At 35.7% G+C, this 14,351-nt stretch overlaps 1 long non-coding RNA gene across 8 annotated transcripts in view; it reads right to left on the bottom strand.

Annotated features, from left to right (window-relative positions):
• Positions 1 to 14,351, bottom strand: part of LOC145280105 (uncharacterized) — a 124,349-nt gene that overhangs the window by 2,784 nt on the left and 107,214 nt on the right. For 5 of the 8 annotated variants that reach the window (XR_013868540.1, XR_013868544.1, XR_013868543.1 and 2 more), the window contains one exon: positions 6,448 to 6,502. The exons of 2 other annotated variants lie outside the window; for them this stretch is intronic. This is a non-coding gene — a long non-coding RNA (uncharacterized LOC145280105). Of the gene's footprint in view, positions 1 to 6,348; positions 6,503 to 14,351 lie in introns of all 8 variants that reach the window. One more of the 8 variants, XR_013868541.1, reaches the window with a different exon arrangement.

The following is a 14,351-nucleotide window of genomic DNA, read 5'->3' as shown; positions in this document are numbered from 1 at the left end:
CTTGTTGGGAAAGAAGTTGCAGGGAAAAGAAAAGGGCATCACCTACTGGGTTTTGAAGTTCGGTTTGAACTTTTATCAGGATGAGGCAGGGTGTTTTTCTTTTTTTTTTTTTATTATTCCATTTTCACCCCAAACAAGGTACAGTGCCACTTTGATGTAGAGGCTACTATCGGGACATAAGTTGCAGGGAGTTGAGCAGTAAGATGTCTGTTCACATTACACTTGAACTTCTGCATGTCAGTACAGTTGGAAAAGAAGAAACCTGGAAGGAAGTCTCGAAATTCTAGGGAAGAAACTATTAGAATAGAAGGCCTTCTTACATCTAGGGATCTCTACTGTGTAGGGGTGGGATTTTGCTGCTTGTCGGATTTGTCTGGGGTATTTACACCGCTTATAAGCTTGTAGTTCATTGGAGCATCCACCATTAAAATACTTGTAGAAAATATTTGTAGACAGAGGGATGCAACATTTCGCCGATGGGACAGAGGCCGAAGCTTAGATAACAGTTCAGGACCTATCAGGTTAGCGACTCTCTTCTTGATCCCTGTCCAGGAGCGAGAGACTAGCAGCAGATGCACCAGCCCAAGTGTGACAACAATACTCCATATATGGGCGAATGGTGGCCTTGTAGAGGTACAGGATACTTTCAGGTGTAAGAGCCCATCTTCCTTGCAGCAACACTGGTAATGCTCTGTCCACATATTTTCGTGGCAAACAAAACAAAAAAAACATTGAAATAAACTTATCGTCTAAACTTAAGTTTGATAATAAGCATGCTTTATTTAGCACTTCTCTATTTCTATGTTTTTATGGCAATTATTTTTCATTTTTTGAAGAGTTCCACGCAACAATCACAAAATTTATTGAAGTTTTGCAAAACAAATACATGCCCTAACACAACAATTTTATTTTTTAATTACAATTTTGAAATAAATTAAAGCAATCAGTTTGAGGTAGTTTTAAAATTTAGGAATAAATGATGGTTAATTATTAGAGTTTATCCTTCAAAGACTACCGTGTTTAAATATATGGTTAAGTGTCAGTTTTAGTCATTTAGAACTGCTTTAAAGCTTCACCACTCATTTTTTGACCAAATTTCAAACAATTATTACAGTTTATAGATCACCTTCTCGGCTATATTAAAATGTTTTTTTCAATTTTCGTTCAGTAAAACAAGTTATGATGAATTTACTGGTGTTCAAAATCGTAAAAAAACTTAAGGAGTTGAATGACGTTTTTTTATGGCTGGTTTCCATAGCAACCACATCGCTTCAACAATTACTGTTGCTACCAATTCACTGCTCTTGCGAAAAGAGAAGTAACAAGTAAAACAGAATGAAAGGAGGATAAATGGGGAGATTTTATTGAAAGCAGACGAGTACCGTACATTGTATTACATATGTGCATGTTATGTTTATGGGGGTAAAAAATAAAACTGAAATTAAACAAAGAACAAGTGAATTTACTCGAATTCTGGAAAAATCATGGATTACAATAGAAAAATGCGAGCATGAAAAGTAATATGGTTAAGCTTAAACATGGAAAAGTAAAGGACTAGTTGTTAAAACTTGAAAAGAAAAGGACAAGATATTCTAGTAAAAAATATAAATTTATAACTTAAAATATTGCAACATTAAGATTTTTTTTTATTTAATTTATAACATTATGTAATAAATTCTTGATGCTGCAAAATATTAAGTTATAAATTTATATTTTTTACTAGAATATCTTGTCCTTTTCTTTTCAAGTTTTAACATCTAGTCCTTTACTTTTCCACAAAATGCGCTCTGTGGCCCCTAATTATTTTCAAGTCAGTCCTTTGTTTTCATTGCAATAGTTCTGCGATGTTAAAAAGAGCCTTACAGCATCCAGGGGCCTTGCGCCCCCCCCCCCCCCCCGCTTAGGAACATTGCGAATGATTTTTCTATTGTAATAATAAAATAAAACATAACTTGTTTGTTTTAAATAGGATCCATACTGTAGGAGTCAAACCGATATTAACAAAGAAAATTAACACGTAAACATGTTTTTTGTTTAATTCCATGTTTTTATTTACATTTCAAGACAATGAAAAAAAAAAAGAAAAAAAAAGACGTTTATATACAGATAAAGGGAAGTAACTCTCAAAATCACTGAAAAAGTACGCATAAAAAAATAGAGGTCCAAGGGAGACAACTCTTACAAATTTCACAGTATTAAAACCGATATGTACTTTGATAATTTCCAACAATAAGTTCAAATGGTCAATTTGGAATATTCTGAAATGTACGAAAATATTTGGTACTTTAAATTTTTTTTTAATTTTCTATATAAATAAAATAGATGTATGTATGTATGTATGTGTAAAAATATTTAACTAATAAACTCAGGTCACATGACACTGAAATCATCAGGAAATAGTAATCATACACCAAGGATGGTTTATAACGAGTAAAATCTTTGTTTGGATGAATGAATGACACATACAGAAATACATTGGCAAGTTGAAATGAAAAATGTTCATCAGCTTCTAAACTCCTGACTGACAAACAATATGGATTCAGGCAAGCCCGTTCAACAGCAGATATCTTAACTGTAGTTTCTGAATGTATATACCGTTCATTGGATAAAACAGGGGAGGGTAGAGCGGTGGCCCTTGATATATCTAAGGCTTTTTACAGGGTATGGCACGATGGTCTTCTAAGGAAAATTAGATCATATGGAATCACTAGAAGAATTCATAACGTAATTAAATCCTTCTTAAGTAATAGAAAAATCAAAGTTGTCCTCGACGGACATACATCCAAACAATATGACATAAATGCGGGAGTACCTCAGGGGTCTATCCTTGGACCTCTATTATTCCTGATATTCATAAACGACCTCCCTGATAATATTGTTTCGGAGATGGGTATATTTGCCGATGACACCACTCTCTATAACAGATATGAGGGGAAAACAAATGAACACATATCCAAGAAAATGGCAGAAACACTAGAGGATGACCTCCAATCCGTAGTGGAATGGGGACAAAAATGGTTGGTCACATTCAATGCTGCTAAGACTAAGCTTGTTTCCTTCAATGACTACAAGAAACCTTCTCTACCACCAATAGCAATGGCCAAGAACACATTGCCTGAAAGTACTTCTTTTAAACTCCTCGGCCTAACGTTTACAGGGAATATGAACTGGAATAGATACATTGAGAGCATTGCCAAGGCTGCTGCAAGGAAGGTTGGCTCCCTCTACCGTGCTAGAAAACTACTTATGCCTGCCAGTATCCTATACCTCTATAAGGCAACCATTCGCCCATGTATGGAGTACTGTTGTCACATCTGGGCTGGTGCATCTGCTGCTTGTCTCTCGCTCCTGGACAGGGTTCAAAAAAGAGTCGCCAACCTGATAGGTCCTGAACTATCATCTAGGCTTCAACCTCTGTCCCATCGACGAGATGTTGCATCCCTCTGCCTGTTCTACAAATACTTAAATGGTGAATGCTCTGACGAACTGCAAACACTTGTACCTCCCCGACGTAACTACCCCCGACAAACCCGACAAGCTACTAAGTCTCATCCCTTTACAGTGGAGATTCCTAGGTGCAAGAAAGCCTTTTATTCCAATAGTTTCTTCCCCAGAACTGCGGGTCTTTGGAACTCCCTTCCGGAATTCTGCTTTCCCAACTGCAATGATATGCAGAAGTTCAAGTGTAATGTTAACAAACATCTTTCTACTCTTCTCCCTTCATAATGACCCCACTAATTAATTCCCTGATAGTAGCCCCCTGCTTCAAAGTGGCACTGTGCCTTGTTTGGGGTGAAAATTGAATAAAAAAAAAAAAAAAAAAATTTCAACTTGCCGACATATTTCTATTACTTTTGTACATGTGCAAATTCATTCATAATTTAATTTCCTAGTTTAATTTTAAATCTTTCTTATCTCTGTCAGTAGCTCAAACAATAGGGAATCTGGCTGGAGCGTTAAATATTTTGGTTTCAATTCTAGCTGATGGCACCCGAGTCATTTTTATTTTTTTTAAAATCTTTTGAAATCATTACTATATATTAAGTACAATATAATATTCAATAGAGAATTGGCTCTGTAATAATATAAATATGAATTAAAATATATTTAAACATATTTTATGACCAGCAGGGCCGGGCACCCTGCTAGTATGAAATAAGTTTGTTAGTATGAAATAAGTTTAAAAGTTTGCGTAAATTTCTTGAGAAACGACAAGGATGATAAAAGTAAAAAAGAGGGATGAGAATTTTTTTTTCTTTGAAATGCCAGTCGTGATATCAGATTTCTTCGTTGATGCAAAAATAAGCATATGAAATCTTTTTGTCATTCGTTAGACTTCAAGTTGTTGTTACTTGGTTATTTGTTGTTGGATGATGCTATGTTCGATTCTCTCGATCCATCAAAATGTACATGAACAGGCAATCAAATTGTTTAGAACATAACAATGGCTTCTGAAGGGAAGTGTTCATATTCACATATGGCAGATGTATGAGCGAATATTAAATGTATGGAATAAGAAAGTAAACACAGACGGTGCAAAAATGTGGCAAATGTATGAAAGTTGCCGGTTTTGTCAAGGAGAGTGAGAGAAAAAAAATAATTACTGAGTAAGTATCCTGCTAACATGACGGCAAATATGACTTGTTTGGGAGACTCTTCTTGGAAATATAGGAATTTGTGATATTAAATAAAATCGACTGATAATATCTGCAAAACATGCACCAGTTATTGGCAGGTAGTGTAACCATATTGAATTCTCTACCTGTATAAGAGCCAAGTACGGCCAATGATGGAGTACTGTTGCCACATTTTGGCCAGAGCTGCTAAAAGCAGTTTATCCTGCCTTGACAGAGTTCAAAATAGACTTCGTAGCTTAGTGTGGGATGCCCCTTTTCACTTCCCTGCAACCTCTTTCCCACAGAAAAGACGTTACAAGCCTGTCTCTACTTTATCGTTATTTTCATGGCAAGTGCTCGTCTGAGCTCCAATCTATGGTCACCCCTTGCCTGACTTGCACGAAAGACACTCATCTAGCTGAAACGACTATCAATAATTTCTTCCACTCCTAAACGTAAACGTAAACATAGATTCCATGAACAAAGCTTCTTTCTTAGAACTGCACGCCTGTGGAATTGTTTTCCTTTTCCCTGCTTTCCAGCTGACTACAATATGATCGTTTTCAAGTCCAAGGTGAACAAATTCTTGATGAACCATCCCCTTAAATAATCCAATTTACCAAATTTCCACTACTAACGATTACTACAATATTGTCCCATTGACTACTGTACACTCATTAATCCTTATCCTCGAGTGGCCTTCAGGCCTTGATAAGTGGTGAGGCCTTTGTAAAAAAGAAAAAAAAAACAGGTAAAAACCTCTTTAGCAGCAGGAAGATATAAGAATTTGAAAGTGGGATGCCTGAGCAGCCACATCAAATTCTCAGGTGATTAGCAATAAACTAACCGCTTCTCAAAGAAAGAAGGCAATGCCTGGGAGGGTGGATGTCCTAGAATTGCGCAGGACCAGCAACATACTGCAGTCAACAGAGAAAAAGATATTTAAAAAATATTCTGCTGGCTTTTGTTGCGATGGAAAAAAAATCTCCGCACTTTTCTATCTATATGCAAATCATTATGTTTGAAATGAAAAAAAAACAATAACGCACAAAGTACACAATGAACAGATTGATCTACGAGGTGCCTTCAATAAGTTTCCAGACTTTCTTCGTATAGGCACTTTTATTGATAATACACACATGAAACTCTAGTCCCCTTCGAAGTAATCTCCTCCGGCTGCAATGCACTTGCTGTACCGTTTGAACAACTTCCGGAAGGCCTCATGGAAATCATCTTGTGTGAGCATGTCAGTGACTCTTGTCACAACCCGTTTCGTATCTTCAATTGTCTCATAATGACTGTCTCTAAGGTTTTCCTTGAGCTTAGGGAATAACCAAAAGCCACAGGGAGTAAGATCTAGACTACCGGGAGAGCAAGGAACTGTTTTAATGAATGCCCATCTTTGTCAAATAGTTTATAACAAGGATGGAGCATCCTTCGGACAAAATTTGTGCAAATTTTCCCAATCTTTCAGTTCCTAGCAAATAATTGTGTGTACAGTTCCCACACTGACATCAAACTGTGCGCTTATTGTCTTTATAGCACACGACGGTCCTTGTCCATGAAATTCTTTATTTGGCCAATAAACTCTAGTGTTCTAACTTCCTTACTCCTCCCACACCTCTCATCATCCTTCACAGACGCCCTGCCTTCCTTGAATCTCTCATGCCACTCAAAAACTGATGCTCGATTCATACAAGATGGTCCAAAAGTAGTCTGAAGCATTACATACGTTTCTGTCGCATTTTTTCCAAGTTTCCAAAAACAAAATTTTATTGCATATCGTTCTTCTAAAATGTCCTCACGTCCAGATTACATTTTTGAAACTCACCAGCTGTGACAATCAGGCTTTAGTAGGGTATATTCCAATTTCTGTTCATTTGAACCTGAAATCATAAAAATTGGTCAGTCATCTCATAAAATATATAGCAATAACATATTGGATTTTCAAGAGTCTACGGAAATTTTCAATGCTTGTACAAAAAAGTTTAGAAACTTATTAAAGACTCCTCGTATTGCAACGTTTTCTAAGGTTGTAAAAAAAAATCCAAATGTAAATTTCTCGGCAAAGTATGTCTTCGTTGTAGTCGACATTAAAATTACTGGAAAACCTGATAGCATGTTACAAGATTTTCTAGCGACAATAAAAAGTGATCAGATCACTACAGTCAAGTATAAACAAAAAAACTGTCACTAACTGATCAGTTATTGATTAGCTTATCTGTAATTTATCTATCCTCTGCCTTACAGCAATCTTAAGAAGCTGGTCGAGTATTTTCCAACTGTAATCGGTTGCAACTTTGAAATGGAGTTGAGGGTTTTCCCTCGGCACAAAAACTAACAGAATTTCAGCCATTGTTAATATGGATTGTCCTCTGTTAGTTAAAGCATGTCTTTGGTCTTGTGCAGTTCTTGGCGATCCACCCTTCCTTTTGTAGTAGTAGTAGTAGTAGTAATAATAATAAAAAAATAAATATATATATATAAAATCAAAAAGAAATATAAAAAATATATCCTATATAAAAATATAGGAACAATCGTTTTAAGCAAAAGAAGGAAATATCACATTTCACCCGTAATTGGTGAGAAAAGGATATATATATATATATATATATATATATATATATATATATATATATATATATATATAATGTTGTTTTGAAAAAAGAAAAACCGAATGAATTTATGAAATTATCAACGTTTCGTCCCTATTGTAGAGGACATCTTCAGGATATTAAAAGGAAAAATGCATAAAAAGAAAACGATCATAGACCATACGAAAATGAAAAGAAAACAGTGTTAGAATCCTACCCATATCGGGAAGCAAACTATGTGTGTGTATTCCCGATATGGGTAGGATTCTAACAGTTTCCTTTTCCTTTTCATATGGTCTATGATCGTTTTCTTTTTATGCATTTTTCCTTTTAATATCCTGAAGATGTCCTCTGCAATAGGGACAAAACGTTGATCATTTCATAAATTCATTCGAGTTTTCTTTTTTCAAAACAACATAACGTCAACCATCGCTGGTATTTTTATTTTATTTTTATTCATATATATATATATTCTCTCTCCAATTACGGGTGAAATGTGATATTTCCTTTTGCTTAAAACGATTGTTCCTATATTTTTATATAGGATATATTTTTTATATATATATTTTTTTTGGTTGTTGCTTTTCGATGTTAGTTGAACGAGAGAGAGAGGGGGGATGCATATGCGATAAATACAATATAAAATAAGAGGGGCAAGATCAAACAAGATATAACGAGAGAGGAAGAGCGTGATAGACAGACATTAAAAATAGCTTAATGTGATAATTGCAATTTTAGTCAAATTAGAACAACCAAAATGAACTTTTTTCAAATATAACTCAATCTCAAAATCAATGAACATTTTAGCATGTATTTTCTGCGATAAAATATATTTATATATATTAAAGAAACAAATGTTGATCAACAAAGCTTAAAAAGAAAACAGCAACAAAAAATATAAATTAGTATTATTTGTAGTTAAGAAATGGAAAGTTATCTCCCTTGACTATATTTTCTTTTAGTCAGGCCCTTTCCCCCTTATTAAATAAATTGAAAGTTAGATGCCTAATCGATATCAACTCATTAAAATCAAATTGTGAAGAGGGGACACTTCCAAGTTTGCCCAAAGCTGTTTTGAAAATTATTAATTAAAAAAAAAAAAAATTGTAAAATTACTTGCCTTTAAAAATAAAAAGTTGTCTCTCTTGAATACAATTTACGTTTTACTTTGGAGTTATTCCCCTTGTTTAATAAAATGTTATTTGCATTAAAAACGTTTTTTTTTTTTTTTATTAGGAAAATGTGACGATAATTGCACATACAGATCACGAATTCATGAACCGCAATCTCGGTAGAGACCCTGGCTCGGAACTACTGTGATTGAATGATAAATATTGCATAAATGTGTGTTTGAGAGCTAGTTTTTTTGAGGCAAAAAAATAAGAAAAAAATAAGGCCAAAAGCATTATTTGAATATGTATGAAAAAATAAATGTAACAAAAAATAAAAAATATTTAGTGTGGAAAATATAATAAAAATTAATTAAAATGAAATGAAAATAAAATCAAAACAAGTAAAAAATAAAAGTGTTATGGCTTGCAATAAGCCAAAAAAGAAAACAAAAGAACGGAATAGGGTTTAAACAATGTATTACTGGAACAACAACGTAAAAAGGTTACAACTGAAGAAAGTAGTAAACGTCACCGAGCAGGCGAGGGTCGCTCTGGTGTTTAATCCACACCTGGGATCAAAAAGTCTATGGTTTATATAATGGATAGAACAGTCCATTTGGAGGGTGATTCCCCCCCTCCATCCCAAGCTGATTTCCGCAGTTGTGAAAATCAGTATTTCTTCCTTTTGGAGCAGACCACCAAGGGGTCTGTGCGCCTCCTCTTTCTGCTGGAGCATCTCGGTTCTGACATCCCTTTTGGAGGGTCTATGTCAAAACAGTCATACACAGTTTCAATCACCTCACTGCCGTCCTGCGGTGGTTCTTTTTGTTGATCCATCATAGAAGCGTTTCCTGATTTGGTTCAGGTGCCTCTTATGTTGGAACTTTGGGCCCTGAATGATGTATGTAACATTGCTGATTTTTTGTAAGATCGTGCCCTGTTCCCAAAAAGAAACGTTATTTCTAAAATGTCTAAAATACACGTTATCTCCACTATTAAACCATTTCGTTGGCATTATAGAGGTTGTTGTCTACTATGTGTTTGGGTAGCAGTTTATCAAATACGGATTTTATTTTCCGTCCAAACATGATTTCTATTGGGGATCCCACATCTAGTTTGTTCGTATTTCTCGTGATTCTGTAAACCTGCAGAAATTGCTGAAGGGCCTTTTCTGTCGGGATACTGGACGCCTTTTTTAATGCCCTTTTAAGTGTATTGACGAAGCATTCGGCCTGGCCGTTGCTTCTGGTGTGGTACTGGGGTGTCATAATATGCTTGACTTGATACGTCTTGCAGAATTCTCTGAACTCTGTCGAGGTGAACTGTGTAGCGTTGTCGCTAACCAAACAGTCTACAACCCCAAACCAAGGAAACAATTCCAATAAAAAATTTGTTGTTGTTGCCATGGTCAGCTTTTGCATCTTAGTACCTCTGGCCATTTAGAGTAAAAGTCAACTACTATCAGGTAGTAAAAATCCTCCACAGGTCCCGCATAATCGATGTGGATCCTCGACCATGGTTGTTTAGTCTTTAGGCCAAGGTTTATATTATACAGCCTTTGCATCTGTTCACCACGTCGGTAATATATTGGTCCATAACTGGCTAATAAACAAAACTTCTTATTATGCTTTTCATTCTGTTTATTCCTGGATGCCCCATGTGAAAATCCCTGAGAATTCTTTTCTGAAGGGTTTGGGGGATGACAACCCTTTCACCGTATAACAGTATTTCGTCGCAATTAGAAAAAATGTCTGAACTGGTGTCACCCAGTGTTAATTTCTGCTTTGTGGTTTGAATGAAATTGTCATTTAGGGATTCTGACTTAATTTCCTGAAGTGTGACCGGTAGTTTGTGGATAATATTGTTTATCATGGTTTTTACATCACTATTAATATGTAGTGCCGTGATTACTGAATCTTCAAGAGGTTCCATTTTGGCAGGAATCAGTTTCGATAGACCGTCTGCATGGGCTCGTTGTTTTGAGGGGAGAAATTGAATCGTAAAATTGTAGTTCAACAGAATAGTTCCCGATCTTAATAGTCGGTTCGCAGTGAATGTTGGAAGTCCTTTTTTTGATCCAAAAAATGGATATCAACGGCTTATGGTCGGTTTGTAGAAAAAAATGTCTTCTGTACAAGAACTGGTGGAATTTTGAAACTGCAACTATAATTCCTAGGGCCTCTTTCTCGATCTGAGAATAATTCTTTTCCCCTGGCAAGAGAGTCCGTGATGCGAAAGCAATAGGCTGTTTCAAGCCATCCGGCATTCGATGTAGCACGCACGCCCCGATGCCATATTGACTAGCGTCGCCAGCTACTATTATGTCCAACTGCGGGTTGAAATGTGCTAGGAATAATTTTGAAGTCAGGATTCTTTTTATTTCTTGGAATGATGTCTGGAAATCTTCTATCCACTCCCAAGCCTTATCCTTTTTCAGTGGTGCGCGCAATTTGTGCATATTTGGGATGAACCCCTGGTAATAATTTTCCAAACCTAAAATCTCTGCAATTCAGTTATGTTTACTGGTGCCGGCATTTCTTTAATAGCGGTCAACCTCTCTTGGTGTGGGCGTCTGCCATCTTTATCGATTATTTGACCCAGGTATTTAATTGTTTGTAAAAAGAACTCGCATTTATCTGCTTTGATCTTAAATCCATAATCTTGTATTTGACTGAATACTTGTCTGATATGTTTTTCATGTTCCTCCCTGCTTTTGCTCGCTATGATAATGTCATCAAGATATGTGCTTGTGGTGTCCAAGCCGGACAGCATAGTATCCATTACTTGCTGGAATATTGCAAGTGCCACCTTGACACCAAACGCGAGTCTTTCATATCTGTACAAACCCCGATGAGTGTTAATACAGAGGAGGTTAGCACTTTTGTCATTTACCGGAATCTGTAGGTAAGCGTTGCTTAAGTCGATCTTAGAAAAAACCTTGCCGCCATTTAATTTCGTGAACACTTCTTCTGGACTCTGTAATGGATAGTGAAAATCTAAGGACCCGTTGAGTCCGGTCGCGAAGTCAGCGCAAACGCGAATTTTCCCGGACCTTTTCTTTATGTAAACTGCCGGAGCAACCCACTCACTCTATTCAATTTTAGCCAGTATACCGAGGCTTTCTAATCTGTCTATTTCCTGATTTATTTTGTTCAGGAAAGCGAACGGGACATTACGTTTCTTTTTAAACACCGGTTGTGTGCCAGGTTTCAACTTAAAATCTGCGTCCATTTTTGTACATCGCAGGAGTAAATAGGTTTGTGAATTCTTTTTTAAAACAAGTTATAAGTTTCTCCGTTTCTGCTGGGCGTGTATCTATTTTCTTGCAGAATGTGAATATAGGAAGATTCTAGAGACGAAACTCTTCCATGCTGTCAGAACCGAACAGGTTCTCACTATCTTTTAGCACATACAGTCTTAGTTTTTTTGTTTTCCCCCGTAAAGTGACGTTTGTAATTAATTCACCTTCAAAATGAATTTTTGTACCATTAATGGCCATCGCCGTTCTGTTAGTTTTTAACATAGTCGGCTTTCATAATATTTTCCACGTTTTGAGATTTATCATTGAAAGATCCGATCCACTGTCTAATTGGAATTTTATAGCCTTGCCGAAAATGTTAACCGTTACATATTTGCGTAGATTTTCATCTATGACATCCTTAGTTCTGGTTTGACGTACACGGCTTCTATTCTGAGTTTTTCTACAGTGCGAACTTTTATGACCGATCTTATTGCATAAATGACATCTTTTTGTTAAAAATGGGCAATCCCTTACCCAATATATTCCATCACATCTGAAACAAGCGCTCGATTCTTTTAGTTTTTCTGAGTTTCGGTGGTTAGTGTCTTTGTGCCATTTCGACGGTTTTTTCTTAGTTACTTTTTTTATATTCGCGATGCTTGCTTCGATATTTCTTGCATCTTTTTTTATAATTTGTACTTTTTGACAATCCTCAGTCAATTTTTGAAGTGTTAAGTTCGGTTCATTTTCTAATTTTGTAAGGACTCTGCGCCTGATTTCCGCATCTTTTCCCGAGGTTAACACTTGCGCAAACACAAGACATTTAAAATTGTCTACTGTTAGTTCAGACAACTTAAAGTCATCACAGTGTTTATTCACTACAGCTGCATAGGTGGCAAAATCGTCATTATTGTCTTTTACCACATTCAAACATCTCCAACGCTTATGGAAAAGAGACGTTTCCGGCAAGAAAAGTTCTGTTAACAAATTTACTGTCTCATTGAATGATAAATCTGCTGTTTTCCAAGGCAAGATGTAATCCACGAATTTATCATGCTCAGCCGTTTCCAATTTTCGTAGTAGAAGTCTGGTTTTCTTTTGATTAGACCATTTGTTGCAGTCAATATTAAAAAAATCTTCATAACGCCAAAAATACGCTGCGAATGATTTTTCCCTTTCCTCATATTTAAAATTGTCTATCGCGGTCCATATTGTATTCTGAGAAAATGCTGAATTGCTTTCTGCATTCGCATTATTCTTAACAATTTCTGTAAGCAATTCCGCTGTTCGTTATTGACGTTCAGCTAACTGTTTTTGAACTTCCTTTTGCTGTTCCTCGGTTCGTATTTGACATTCTGTTAACTGTTTTTGCAATTCCTTTTGCTATTCCTCGAATCGTATTTGATGTTCAGTCTAGTGTTTTCCGGATTGTGACTGACGCTTTGCGGCATCGATATGCAACTTGGTCAAATGTTCCAACGCTACTTTCAATTCATCCATTTTGCTTTGTCAGCATTAGCAATTTCAAAACGTTCGCTGAATTTTACAAAACCATGTTATTATTTCTTATTTCTTCCTCCAGACAATAAAACAAACAGAAAAAAACATAAATGTATAAAAAGTTCATTGTCTAAAGAAAAAAAAATCAAGTGTATATTTTTCTCCAGAAAAAAAAAAAAAAAAAAATGACGCCCGATTTTAGCAGCGAAAACCATAAGTGACAAATTCTTTTCCAAAAGTATAAATATTTACCTTTCTAAGTTTTGACGAAGCTTTTTGTTTTTGCAACTCTTTGTTTCCGTAATGATCTGCGTTTTTTTTTCTTAGTTACCATGAACCTTTCAGTTGCAAGTGTTATGTTAGACACTTCCTTAGGCTTGATAACATTTGAGTCCGACGTCGTTAGTACTTTTAGAATACCATTTCAACGCAAGTATTTTTTTTTCAATGTCGTTACTTGTTTCGATTTTAGTATGCTCCTTGAATCCAATGTCGTCAGTGTTTAGTTTTTTTAGAACACTGCTTTTAAACGTGAGTACGTTCTCCGAATCCTATGTCGCCAGTGTTATGGCTTGCAATAAGCCACAAAGAAAACAGAACAACCGAATAGAGGTTAAACAATGTATTACTGAAAAAAAAAAAAAAAAAAACAACTGAAAAAAGTAGTAAACGCCACCGAGCAGGAGAGGGTCGCGCTGGTGTTTAATCCACACCTGGGATCAAAAGGTCTATGGTTTATATAATGTCCATTTGGAGGGTGATTCCCCCACAACAAAAAGTATGAATCAAATTGAATTAAAGAAATAAAAAAAATTTGAAAAATAAAATAAATGTTTACTATATTTTCTTAGTTTTTAACCAATATTCACATTATAGTATGATTATCTTTTAGTAGTTATGTGAACTTCATTTCCGTATTCATGTATTCTGCACTGATATGAAAATGAAGACTATAGCGAAGTATAGGATTCCTAACCATGTAACTGCTGAAAATACGCTACACATTTTGATGAAAAACATTGGAAAAAAATGGACATAGAAGAACAGAAATCAAAAACTTTATAAATGTAATTTCTGTATTTAAAAGTAATAGTTATTTAAATATTTCAACATATAATCTTGGGGGGGGGGAATCCAGCGCCCCCCCCCAATAAGGGCACTCTGGATGGGAACAAAAATAAAAATTGTCTCAGTCATGAAGGATTTCTCCTCTACCGGCCGAGGATAGAAAAGGTTCATTGTAGCATCAGAACAGATACTACACTGTAATCTTGTCCCGAAGGCCAGG

The sequence above is a fragment of the Euprymna scolopes genome, chromosome 7 (assembly GCF_053919585.1).
Source record: "Euprymna scolopes isolate OS-2025 chromosome 7, ASM5391958v1, whole genome shotgun sequence".
NCBI lineage: Eukaryota > Metazoa > Mollusca > Cephalopoda > Sepiida > Sepiolidae > Euprymna > Euprymna scolopes.
This window is presented reverse-complemented; position numbering and strand designations above follow the sequence as displayed.